Here is a 14,561-nt window from a genome sequence, read left to right on the forward strand (position 1 = left end):
TAAAAGAAAATAAAAGAAAAAACAAACAAACAAACAAACAAACAAAAAAGAAAGAAAAACAGAGGAGTTTCTCCTTCGAGTTCTCTAACTGATGCGATTGAATCGATGGTTCCGTGTGCTCTCTTTCTTTCTCAGTCTGTGTTGTATACTTGTATACCTATAGTTATCTATCTTTTTTTTTTCTTTTTCTTTTTTTGGTTTAATCTCCTGATTCAATTAAGGGCCGGTAAATCTTGATAAATGAATAAGCAAGTCCTACTGTATTGTGAATTGAGATAAACGAGATATTTGATTGGAAATTCTTCTTCATTTTCCTATATAGGGTTTGAACCTGTTAATCATGATTGGTATTATACCGAGTTGGTATTATCTCTGACCCGCTAAGGCTCGTTGTGCTTATATTATTATTATTTTATTATTATTATTATCCTAGAGACTTATTTGCAAGAAAAATATTATATAAAGGATAAAATTGTAAAATTTCTTAAATTTATAATTTGATCATGTTAAAGGGACTAAAGTGACTAAAGTTAAAATATCAACAGCAGGCTGACCGTCAAATTTAAAGTAAAGGAATTTAATAGACTTTTGGGTTGGCTGTTAAGTAAAGGAATTGAATGGACTTTTGGGTTGGCTGATTAGTAAAATGAATTGAACTTGGACTAATAGACTTGGACTGAAAACGAATTGGATTGCACTTATTGACTTGCTTTAAAACATAATTGAGGTTTAAATATTAGAATACTTACATTGTCATATTGTACTTAATTGTTATAAGTATTGATCAGAAAATATATATCATTCTGATATAGGCTATTATGAGAAAGACTAATGAAACAGAATGATAAGGAAGAACATATTGTTAGCGACCTCACTTGTTATTAGATTAGTCTGAGATTCATGACTAGGAATTAAATCGTAACTCGTTGTGCATTTTGAATATTTGATTTATTACATTGATTGAATTGTTGCATCATATGCATAACCCAATACAATTGAAACTGAATTACAAGTAATTATGTTGATTGTCATATTAATATTGTTTATCGATTGGTTAATTCTTATTACAAATTATTGATTGAGACCACAGTGATTGAATTGAATGAATATTGGATACTGAAATCCTTGAACCTCCATATAGTGGAGAAAAAGGATTATTATATCGTAAAGTCTAGCTAGTTACTAGACTTTACTCCAGAATCCTTATGCGCATATGGTGAATGACCCAACTGAACCCAGTACCGGTTGGGTAGGAGATACTGAGTAAATGTGAATTGAAACTGTGAGACTAATGAACTGTGGTAACTGTTTTATCATTGATTTTCTTTCCGATAATGACAGTATTGAAATATTGTTTTCGTATTGGTTCTGTTAGTAAATTGTCAGGATAGTTAGAACAGTATAAGTATAACACCCGATAAATTTCATATTTTATTTACTTGAAATTATTTTTGCACTAAATTGTAAAACTTGGAAACTTAAAGGGTTTAGATGTAAAAAGTGCAATACTAAAAATAAATAAAAAAATAGAAAAAAATAGAAAGATTGACCAAAGTGGCATTATTGCCACGTGGTCAATAGTGGATGCTCATCCTTAATATCTTCTAAAGGAAGCCATCTCTCTCTTTTAGACTTTTCATTTTCATTTATATTTTTCTTTCCTCTTTCCGTTGGGCAACAGACATGAATATTTCTTGAAAAGAAACTATATAATTAGATTGGTGTTTATTCTTTGTTTTTCTTTGAAAATTCAAAGTTGGCACTATATAGGTATTTCATTTCTTTCTCTATATCGTTCTTCCATAATTTAGTTTAGATTTTTAGTGAAATATGAAAAATTAGCAAGTTAAAGCTTGCTCTCGGTGTTGAAATAAATAAAGAAAATTAAAGAATGGTTGTTTAGGAGGCTGCTAATGCTTGAAGGATTATTGAACCTCTTTGTCTTCTCTTGTTTTCTTGTCAGGTTTGAACCCAAGTGTAGTATCACATTTTATCCCTATTCTGATTATAAGGGCTGATTTGTAAGAACATAAAAAAAAAGGTTAAATTTGCTAAATGATACTTAAGTGATAATAATTTGCCAGAAGGGTTTAATTGAAAAAGAAAATGGAAAATAAGTGTGGAATGATTTTGGCTTTCGGAACTGTATTCTGATTGAAAATATGTGGCTTGGTCAAGAAAATATGAAACTGAAAAATATATAAAAAGACTTAGTTCAATTATGTTATGGTTGATAATAAATTAATTTGGATCCTAATTGATTGAATATATGGACTGAACTGCTGGATTTCGATTGAAATTTTGTTGAATTAGGAAGGATAAAGGACAGATAAAAATTAAATAAATATGAACTTGGGAATTAAATATTGGACCATATAAATTATTGTGTTATATTATAAGTATTAATCAGAATATATATAATTCTGATATAGGCATATTTACGGATGAAACTGATAAGATGAATATTCAAGAAGAATAGATTGCTAAAGATCTCGCCTATTGCCCTACAATATCAGGTGCGAGATTATTGAATTAGTCTGAGATTCATAACTAGGAATTAAATCGTAACTCGCTGTGCATTTTGAATATTTGATTGACTGCATTGATTGAACTGTTGCATCATATCCATAGCCCAATACAATTGAAACTGAATTACAGGTAAGTCTGTTGACTGTCATGTTGATATTGTTTATCGATTGGTTGATTTTTATTGTAAATGATTGATTGAAACCACAGTGATTGAATTGAATGAATATTGAATACTGGAATCCTTAAACCTCCATATAGTGGAGAAAAAAGATTATTATACGTAAAGTCTAGCTAGCTACTAGACTTTACTCCATGACCCTTATGCGCATATGGTGAATGGCCCCAACTGAATTCAGTACCGGTTGAATAGGGGATATTGAATAAATGTGAATTGTGATTGTAAGACTAATGAACTGTGGTAACTGTCTTATCATTGATTTTCTTTCCGATAATGACAGTATTGTGATATTGATTTTGTATTATTTCCGTTAATCAGGTGTCAGGATATTTAGAATGGTATAAGCCCTAACACGACAGATACATGTATGATATCTTTCAGTGCTACCAGACTAGATATTGTAAAGTTAAGAAACCATACGTTACCAGACTTAACGGTTCTAAAGATTAGGTTCCAAACATTACCTGACTTTATGGTTTAAAAGATTTTGATCCAAACCATTTATTCTGATAAGATTCTTGGAGTTCTTATTTATTTATCTAATTTTTGTTATTCAATTGGATATTGTTATTGAGCATTTGCATTCGTCATTATGAAATAAACTTGTTGTTTCTCGTGCGGTGATTTCATTCTGAATATGGATTTTTTTCGAATCCAATAATCTGAGTGGCAATCAGCACTGAGAAATAATTTATTATTTCTCACTCGTTTTCCCTTGTGGGTTACAGGTTTATTATATGAAGATAAAGAGCGCTTCCGGGTAATATTTGACAGCAGGGTCACCTAAAGGTATGTGATTTGAGTTTATTATATCTGACAGGGTGCAAAGAGTATATCTTTAGCATCATCCACTATAAAATGTCAGATAATTATTATAAAAAAATTGGGATATTGCAAAAATAATGGATGCTATTGGCAATGCATAAAAAGATCCATGCCTTATGTTATGTTAATTGAATGGTAAATAGATGTGGCAGTAATCGTCGCACCTCCGAATCGGGGGTGTGACAATAAGCCTTGACACAACAGATACATGTTATGGTATCTGTCAGTGTTATCAAACTAGAAATTTTAAAGTTAAGAAACCAAACGTCGTCAGATTTAACAGCTGTAAAGATTAGGTCCCAAACGTTACCAAACTTTATGGTTTAAAGATTTTGACCCAAATCTTTATTCTGATAAGATTTTTAGAGTTATGATTTATTTATGTAATTTTTGTTGTTTAATTGGATTCTATTATTGAGCATTTGCATTCGTCATTATGAAATGAACTATATGTTTCTCATGCAGTGATATCATTTTGAATATGAATTTTCTTCAAATCCAATAATCTAAGTGGCAATTCGCACTGAGAAATAATTTATTATTTCTTATTCGTTTCCCCTTATGGGTTACAGGTTCATTATGTGAAGTCAGAGAAATGTCTTCGGGTTATAATTGACAGCAGAGTTATCTAAAGATATAAAATTTGAGTTTATTTTATCTGACAGGATGCAGAGAATATTTTTCTACCATCATTCACTATAAATGTCAAGTAATTCTTGTTAATTATTTGGGATGTGACAAAAATATAATGGATGTTATTGGAAATGCATACAAAAGATACAAGCCTTGTGTTACGTATATTGAATGGTCAATAGACGCAATAGAATTGTTGCACCTCCAGATTAGAGTTGTGGCATGGCCTCACTCAAAATTACCTTAAGTTCTTAGAAATAGAAGATATGATACTTGACAGTTCACAGACATCTGTTCCACACTTGTGTTTCAATTATTAACAGTATAAATGTTATGACCTGTTGAATTTGTTTATACTTTATACATTGAATGCTAGCTGTACGTAGTGTGAATATGACAATTTCTTAAATATTAGATGGTTAATTAGGTGAAACTATTTATTAAATTGCTTGCTGATTTGCTTCAGCTAGACATTTTTTTGCTGCAATGGCATTCGGCTAGTTCCATTTGTTGTTTTAAATATCACTGGCTTTCTTAATGAAACTACATATGTTAGTAACATAGTTCATCATTGTTCCACATCGAAATAAATTATCATATAGAAAATTAAGGAAAACAATAATCTAGCTTAGAATAATAGCATTAATATAATTAATTCATTCCCTATGACAGCTTCTCTAATCTTATCAACTTATGACAGATTCCCTATTAATTCCCTATGACCATTTTAGTTGTCTTCTAGCCAATCCAAGCCACTTCTGTTTTTCAAAAGATCGATCCACCTATCAGGTATGGCCATTGCCAACAAACCGACCCCACCTTCCCAAACAGGCCGGCCAAGCGCAAGCATGCCTGACACATCCTCTGCCACCACGGTCACGTCAGGTACCATCCGATGCACCAAATCATTTGTGGGCATTAAATACAGAACTGCATCTACATCTGTATCAAAGCTAAAATACTCTGCATAATTCCCACTAAACCCCCACATCGATACCATGGTGGTGGTACAACATAGATGTTATACTGTCAAATCGAAATCCATCAAATCGAAATTCCTTCAACCAGTACCTTAAATTGGATAATAAACACCTCCCATAGTTGAATAAATGGCTATCCCAGAGTTTATGATAACCCCTTCTACCAGTGTGAAACTACGATTCTTGTGCACTTTGGCGAACATCAAACCCATTCAGGCCGTCAGTTACATTATTGCTAGCATGATTGTGGACCACTTTCATGAGGACCCATAGACCTAGTCCATGAGCCAACCTCAAAGTTGAAGAGTTGTCAGTGTTAGAAATGTACTAATAGGCCAAAAGGTATTGCCCTACCACATCAGCTGTACCCTTCAAAAAGCCAAAGGTATTGCCTTACCGCATCAGCTGTACCCTGTACAGAACTACAGATTCTTAATTAGTTAGCACATAAGGAATTTGGAAAGCATCAACATAATAGGACACAATAATGGAGGGTTCGAGTCAAGTAATTATAACAATTTATTTTTTTGTTCAATTGGGAGCTCTTTCTAGGAGACCTTATTAGAAGGTAAGACTTGCGTAAGAAAAATTAAAATCTACTTCATAAAGCATATCAATCATAAAATGACATAATAAATCTAATATTTATATGAAGCGTAACCTTTTCCAAAGTTAGTGGAAGTACAAGTAATCAGAAAATGACATGACTTTCAGCATTGGACTTGCTTTTTGTCTAAAATACAAGTATAATTAATGCATTGAAACAACAACTAAAGCAATCACATAACGGCAAGGCGCCTTTCCTAAACCACTCATGCCAAATTCAGGCAAAATGTGATTCTTCATGATGAATGATGCTGCCTCATGGGTATCTACATTACAAGAATATAAAAAAGGCTTGTAACATAATAAAAATAATTGTGATAAGGACTAAAATTATCATACGCCAGCTAGACATTAATTGATAAGTTAATTTTGGAGACATACCATCAGACTACAATTTCTGTCATAATATTTGGATTCAATCAAGGATTTTCAATAGTGTTAGTATAAAGAAGACTATGGAGTCAATCATGGCATGCATTCTGCCAATAAGAACATAGACTTGCTCCTTAAAAGCATGATTTTGGGAATTAAGGTTTCCACTGGAGATGTTAGATGAAAAAAGTCTTTTACAATTCATTTCTCTAGTTCATCAATCTTCTTTGAATTTGTCAGGTCAACAATCAAAATAAAGCACCAAAAGGAGAGTCTTTTTTTTTCCTTATATAGAAACATGATTCTTTGTAAGTTCTATTCTGAAATCTGAAGCAGAGCCTCCTACTTTGGGGAAAAAAAAAAAGATAAGTAATCTTCTGAAAAAATTATGTTTGCCTGGTGGATTGATTGTCATTAACAAAGTTACATACTCCACGGGAACCAAATGATCAAAGCAATATCCTAAGAAGTGTTTGCTCTACCAATACTAGCTCTTAGAAACAGTAGAAGTGACATTATATTTGAGGACAATTAATCAAAAGACTAAACCTTTTATGCTTAATTTAATACTAAATAAAATATCTGAAATGTTGAAAGTTGAAAGTTGAAATTTTCGTAATGTATATTTGCGAGATGTAACAGAGAAAATAATTTTATTGGCAATAGTTCAACTAAACTGTCTTATTAGAGTAAAAGCTACTACCAAATTTGTTAACATTATGTGCTCAGCAATTGCTACAAAAGGATCACAACAAGTTTATGTTCATCAATTGTATGACGTATTTTCTAGAATAAGAAACACAATAAAAATGGTTTTCCCAAGATGCTAATAATATACACTCTCGCAAACAATAAAAGTGGTTTTCTTTAACCAATCAGAGGGACTAAAACTTTTAATTCTTTTCTCAGCATATTTAATACAAGAGGAGGGTTCAAATGCCTCCATGTTTTTGTGCCTCCATCATGCCTCCATCTCTCTCCATCATTTTCAAAGTTCAAACAGTCGATCCGAACCGCTCAACCTAACCTCCATACTAAAATATGTTTGGAGACCAAATTTTATATTTTTATGAATTTTTTTACTATTTCTTTAGATAGGTACAAAATCAGTAAATCTGAACCATCTAAAAACAGTATTTTTGTACCTATCTAAAAAAATAGTAAAAAAATTTCTAAAAATATAAAATTTGGTCTCCAAACATATTTTAGTATGGAGGTTAAGTTGAGCGATTCGGATCGACTGTTTGAACTTTGAAAATAATAGAGAGAGATGGAGGCATGATGGAGGCACAAAAACATGGAGGCATTTGAACCCTCCTCTTAATACAATACCTAAGTAAGATGTTGAAATTTTCGTAGAAAATATGTGCGAGATGTAACAATTGAAATTAACTTTCCTAACATTACATCAACTAAATATTGCATCACGAATTAAATCTACTGAAGGAATTGTTAACATCACTCTGAGTTTTACGTCTGTAAAACTAGTAGCCTCCAGCTACCTGCTTTCATTAACAAAACCAAGAATCACAACTGTTTAATCTTTAACAACTACCCTCAAAATTCTAAAAACCCATGTTAAGCAAAGTAGGGGCTCCCTGTGTCAGCTGGGGTAAATGAAAATAGTTAAACATAAGCAACAGCCAACTGGTACGTTGTACTAAATCAGAGGAATTAACTCAGTACACATGCCAGCGCTATAAGGTACCTAGTAGTCTAGTACAAAATGACCAGGGGTTTAGGCAAAATATTAAGAGCACTCAAAATCGGCCGAAATTTTTAAAAATACCATAATAAAAAAAAAATAAACCAAACAACCACAAAATTCCGAAATTTCGAAAACCCTATATGCAGACCTCTTTTTCTGGGAACTGAATCTGGGAACTGAATCTAGGAGATGCAGATCATAAATGGAGTCCACATACTCTAAATGCGGCCCCTTTTTTTTCGCTTTTTGGTTTGAATTGAACTGCCGCAGCAGGAGAAGGAAACGGAAAAAAACGGGGGATGCAGCCCCTATTAATGGTCCATGGTCCGCATCCCCTAAAGATGCGGTCTCAGATACGGGTTTCAAAATTCAAATTTTTCGGAAAACTTATTTTTTTTTTGGAGTATGTTATATTTAAAAATTCCGGCGTTTGATTCGCTACATGGCCGTGCGCTTGATCCGCAGGGATATTGAAAAGGCATGCACGGATAACGAAGCGAGAAGAGAAAGGAATAGAAAATTTCAATTACCTCAGCGACGGTAGAGTAAGTATGCACGCCGATGGATCTCTGCCTCCTTTGTCCGTACAAAGCAACGGATCTCTACCTCGTCGTCGTCCTCCTTCACGCGCCTGCTCTCTGTTCTCTCTCTTTCTCGATCTCAACGTCAGCTCGGATTTTAATAGCAGAATTATTTCTATTTAATTCCATCTCGGATTTGAAGGTTTTTTCTTTCGTTTTCTTCCCGCTGTGGATTAAATTAGGGCCCTTTTCGAATGGGCCCGCTAATTTGAGCCCAAATTGGAATATTTTCATTCACGGCCGCGTGAGCGACTGAAAATTGGGGTATAGGTTACGACAGGAATTTTTCGCGTTTCGGTGGACCAAGGTATATATTTAGTTAATTTCTTTAATTCAGTTATTGTATATGCACAATGGGAATGAACTTATGCTCGATTTTTCTTTTATTTTAGTTCTAAAAATTCTTAATATAATGATAACTTATAACATGAAAATGTCTCAACAGCGTAACAAATAATAATAAAATATGTTTCATTTGACTAGGTCTATGTTGTGATTTTAATCAATCCAGTAGCATAAAAGGTAAAAAAATATCGAACTAGCTCATAATCTATTAGTGTGAATTTGTGAAAGGTAAAAGAAAATCGTGTAAATTTTATTCCGCAATAAGAAAACTAATGCATAAACTATCGGTATAACTAAGGCTGCCAAAAAAAATTATAGTTTGTTATTCGATTGACTTTGATTTGAAAAGTTCGTAGTTCGTAATTAATTCAATTCGAAACAAATCAAACCAGTTCGATTCGGTTTGATTCGTTTACAGCCCTACCAGCGATGTAATAAATTAATGGGCTTTATAAATTCTCTTTTGTAATTTTGCAGCTAGTGGCTATGTCTAATATTTAATTATATATAGGTTTCTTCTTACTATGTTCAAGCATGCTAATTTTTATAAAATTTGTTTATCAATTATTCCAATTTACCAGGGTATTTTCTATTTTGAAATGTTGCAGTAATATATTTTCTTAACTGAACTAGTATCTGAAAAAGGAAAGTGTGATTTTATGTAACAATATTTTCATTTTTCTTTTTGTTTGTTTTCAAGAATGTGAACACCAGTAATTGTAAAAGTACAATTTTCTAATTTATCTATTTAGCAAATACATATTTCATTATGCATATATAAGGCGACTATGTATAATTTAAAAATAAAGCGTATACATGTACCACGACGATAGAATTTTTTTGTTTTTTTGGAAAATACATATTTCGCTGGCAAACATACAACTTAAACCATTTTCATATGCAAATAGTCCAAGCAATTTAAACCATGGCAGATTTAGTTTCATTTTTTTCAGGACAATCGAAAAAAAAGGTTATACTACGGCATTTGAAAACACTGAAAAGCAATTAATATTTGTGTGATAAGCCAGATTTCTAAAAATAATTAATTAAAAACAAATTTATAGGTAACTAAAATTTGAAAACTAATTAAAACTATTTAAAACAAAATAAGTAATTACGAATAAATAATTTTAAAACAACCTCAAGAAATTAATATTTTAAATTAATAAATATTTTTAGGGATGTTTTCAAGAAATTAATAAATTTGCTAACCCCTCTTCTTTTAACTATTTTCTTTGTCTCTCTCTTCCTCTCTTTTAGGGGTGGGGTTTAACCATCCATGACCTGTCTAAATAATTGGGGTAGTTGAATGGTTCTGTATTGGTTCAGTGAAAATATCCTGAGTTTAAAACAATAAAATAGAAGGTATGATTCTTAACACAGTTCATATATTTTGCGTTCCACACTTGTGCTTTAATTATCTTGTGTGTGCATTAGAGACAATAAATATTTACCATGTATGATAAAATTCCATGTTAGTGACATAGTTTATCAATTTGTTCTTGGGACTTTGGTAAATTCCATTTGATCTTTTAAATATATTAATTTTCTTGATAAAACTATATTAGTAACATAGTTTATCAATTTGTCCTCGATATCGAACTAAATTATCATATAGAAAAGGAAAACAATAATCTAGCTTTAAATAATAAAATTAGTATATATATTTTATTCATTCCCTCAGATAGCCTTTCTAATCTCATCAACCTAGCATCGGTTTTTCTCATTCAAAAGTATTATTACATCAAAGTAGTTATGGTACGAGCCCCCAATAACCCAACCAAAATAATCTTTGAGAATCAATTTCATGGTTATCAAGAAAAACTGCCAAATACATGAACATGACATGAGAGCAAATAACAAGTCATTGTAGCTGGTGGCAATAATCTCAGTACATTCTTTGGAGTAAATGACAGATTCTATTACTGTTAGGAGAGAATGTATTGTGATCGTTGTCACCAGCTACAATGAATCGCCTCTTGCTCTCAAGTCATGTTTCATGTACTTTGCAGTTTTTCCTGAAAACCATGAAATCGATGCTCAAAGATTATTTTGGTTGTGGATAGCTGAAGGGCTCATACCAGCAAAAGAATTCACTAGTACATTGCATTCAACTAACAAGGCACCAATTCTATCTGCCATCTTCTTGACCTGCAAATAATCAAATTGGAACATCTTAATGTCAATGTCATTAAAATTATGCCAAATAGAGGAAGACTTTATACATCTAGATAGTGTTTCCAAAACTAGTATATTGTTAGTTTATCTATCATCATGTTGAAATCAAAATCAATTGGTATGGGGACAAACACACATTGGGGCTCGATCATATAAACTTTTCATGATAACACTCACAATCGTACAACATTTAAATTGACAACAGTGCAAAACAATAATTATATATAACTAAAAAGTTAATCATTACGTTACATGACATGCAACAGTATCTAAACATATTCTTACTAAACCCATATAATACAATTCATCTGCTCTATGAATAATTTATGAAAGAACAGATATAATTTCAAGTACCTGCTGTATTTCTATCATTCAGAAAACGTATTGATCGGATGCCGGAGTCTCATTGCTTGCAATTATGTGTCTTCAAAACGCCAAACATAACACCTTACCGCATCAGCTATTCCCAGTACAGATTCTTAGTTAGAACATACAGAAATTGGAAAGCCTGAGCATAATAGGAGGACACAATAATGGAGTCCAATTCGATTACTCTTACAAACAACAGAAGTGACATTATGTTTGAGGACAATTAATCAAGACCAAACATTTTATGCTTAATTTAATACTAAATAAAATATCTGAAATGATGAAAGTTGAAATTTTTGTAATGTATATTTGTGAGATGTAACGAGAGAAAATAACTTTGTTGGCAATACTTCAACCAAACTGTGCATCATAGAGTAAAAACTACTACAAAAATTGGTAACATTATGTGCTCAGCAATTGCTACAAAAGAATCACAACATGTTTATGTTCATAAATTGTCCCAAGTATTTTATAAAATATGAATGAAAATATGGCACCAAAAAAGTGAGTCATTCTCTTTTCTTGTATATAAATTTTTTTTTAGTTGTCAGTATTAAATTTATGTTTGGGTGAGGTAATCATGATCATCATTAACAAACTCCATGGGAAACAAATGACCAAATCAATTTATTCTAAGAACAGTGTGCGCTAATCCTGCAAACTCTCACAAACAATAAAGTGGTGTTATATTTGAGTATGCAATCATCCAGACTAAAACTTTTAATTATTTTCTCGCCATAATTAATACACTGCCTAAGATGTTGAAACATTCATAGAAAATATTTGCAAGATATAACAATTAAAAATAGCTCCATCTAGAAATACATAATATTGCATCATTAACAAATCTACTAAAATTAGAATCATTAATATTTATCTTTTTTTTTAAACAACTAGCCTCCAACTTTTTAATTTATAACTACACTCAAAAATCTAAAAACCCTGGTATTAAAAAACAAGGGTTCTCTTTGTCCAACTGGGGGTAATAAAAAGAGTTAAAACACAAGCATCAAGCACCAACTGGTACTTTGTACCAAAGCAAAGGAATTAACCCAGCATAGATGCCAGAACTATCTGATATCTAGTACCAAATCAATTCATATACCACTCAGATTCTCACCTACTTAAAATTGTCACCAGTCTTCACTTTATTACACAGATTCTCACAACAAACCCACACACAATCATTTATACAGAAATTCCAAAGATCATCGATCAGATCCGTAGAGAAACAAGAAAAGAATTCCAATTACCTCAGATTCTCCCTCTGCCCCTTCTTCTACTTCTCCTATACGCCCTCTGTCGCTTCCCCTCTCTTTCTCTCTCGCTATCTCTATCTGATCGGTGGGTTCAGATTTAAAGGACGCCTCCTTTGGTATTTATCCTTTTTTTTAGGGTTTCATCTTTCTTCTTTTTAATCCTTTAGATTATGGACTTCATTTGTTGGGCTGCTATTTATTGGGCCAGCGAATTTGAGCCCAAATTCTGATCTTTCACTTCTCGTATTGCCACGTTAATTTATAAAATCGCATGGAAAACGGTCCAGCTCCTGTTCAATTTGGTGCTGAAAATTGAAGGGTCATTGCAAAACTTGCAACAAATTATTTTTGTATTGGCAGCCATGTAATTGATTAAAACACTTGTTAACTTTTTGAAATATAAGAACCAACATTTGATCTAGTGACAAAAGTAATATTCTCTGTGCAGTTGCATCGGGAGTTCCACAAGCATCAGAATGGAGCGCAGTTCGATGGGCAACAAACGAAATCTGGTCCATGTCCGATAGGAGCTGTCTGATCTACATCAAAATTTGTGCACGATTGATCATAACAAATCTTAAATTTTTCACCCTAATCTTAATGCATTTCAGACGGCTCTGGTACTGAATTGATCATCAAGCCTCTTGCAACTTCATCACGGTTACTTAGCTGTGGCGGAACATAGTGTAATTGAATGGGGACTAAGCCATACCTATCAATTGAAAATTTTCATTTATGGTCCTCTAAAATTTTAAAATTTTATAAAAATTAATACTAGTAGCTACCCTCATAAAGAAAAATAATATAATGAATATGCATCTAGCCCCTTCTATCTCAATTTTCTAGTTCCGCCCTTGTTACTTAGAAGATGATTGACATGTTAAAACAGGAAAGTATGAGAATCAATGTTCTAACAAATAACATTCAGCAGTTAAAATATGTTTTGTCTAAATTATAAAAAGTATATTTAATGCATTGAAATAACAATTAAATCGATCAATACCAGAAGGCCTCCTTTCCTAAACCACCCATGCCGAATTTTAATTCAAATGATAAATGCAAAAATTGAGGTAAAACCACCAAAAATAATAAATGCTATGGAAATATTGTCTAATAATATCAGGTGAACTCAATTCTTGCTAATTCAAATGATATATCAATTTTTGTGTATACATAAAGTGCTAGAATTTAATCTTAGTACGTGGAATGCATTTGATGTTTTAAATAGAGTCATGTCTCATTTCATATCATAAAATCATTAAAACAGACCAATATTCACCGAATATTATTATGTTCACTAATTCTGCAACAAACATCAATTAAAAAGAAGTTCAAATATTATTTATGTTCACCGAATATTATTTCGAGTCGTTAAATCACCTAAACTGACATGTATTGTTCAAATATTGTTTATAAAAGAAGTTCAGTTTATTTTTGTTACAAGTGATAAATTCATGAAAAGCACGCTGAATGTATATTTTTTTTATATGTTTTATCAATTCGCACGATTGTTTCATGACATAAAATAATCAAAACTGGTCAATATCATGTACAATAATTTGTGCACTAATTATGCAAAATGCATCGTTTATCGTTTGAAAAAGCATTGCATCAACTAAATTACGCAGTAAGTGTTTTTTTTATTTTATTTTTTTCGAAAAGAAGTATTATTGATCATCGAGCAAGAAATGATGCTATAAATTTATGGTACCGTAAAATAATTTTTGAGAAGAATTTTATTTTTGCAGTACTGTAAATTCTAAGAGATATCATTTTTTGAAATCTTTTTTCAAACCTTTTTGTGAGAATAGATCATTTTTAAAAAAAAAATTCAAATTGAGACACCCTTTATTAACAAATATCATGGTTCTAAATAGTACGTTGTAGCACTATTATAGCGTTTTCGGACCATAAAAGTTATGACGCTATAGTGCTCTATAGCAGCGCAATAAAGACATAGAATCATTTTTTTAAACGTTCCGCTATAACATGATAAAC

At 31.8% G+C, this 14,561-nt stretch overlaps 1 long non-coding RNA gene across 1 annotated transcript; it reads right to left on the reverse strand.

The window, feature by feature from the left end:
* Positions 1-10,399: 10,399 nt before the first annotated feature.
* Positions 10,400-12,647, reverse strand: LOC144552414 (uncharacterized). The gene is made up of 3 exons (XR_013511125.1): positions 12,558-12,647; positions 11,290-11,395; positions 10,400-10,908 (listed from the first exon to the last, which is right to left on the reverse strand). It is a non-coding gene; the product is annotated as an uncharacterized LOC144552414 (long non-coding RNA).
* Between the last annotated feature and the right edge of the window lie 1,914 nt (positions 12,648-14,561).

This window comes from Carex rostrata, chromosome 4, assembly GCF_964058835.1.
Source record: "Carex rostrata chromosome 4, lpCarRost1.2, whole genome shotgun sequence".
NCBI classification, from domain to species: Eukaryota; Viridiplantae; Streptophyta; class Magnoliopsida; order Poales; family Cyperaceae; genus Carex; species Carex rostrata.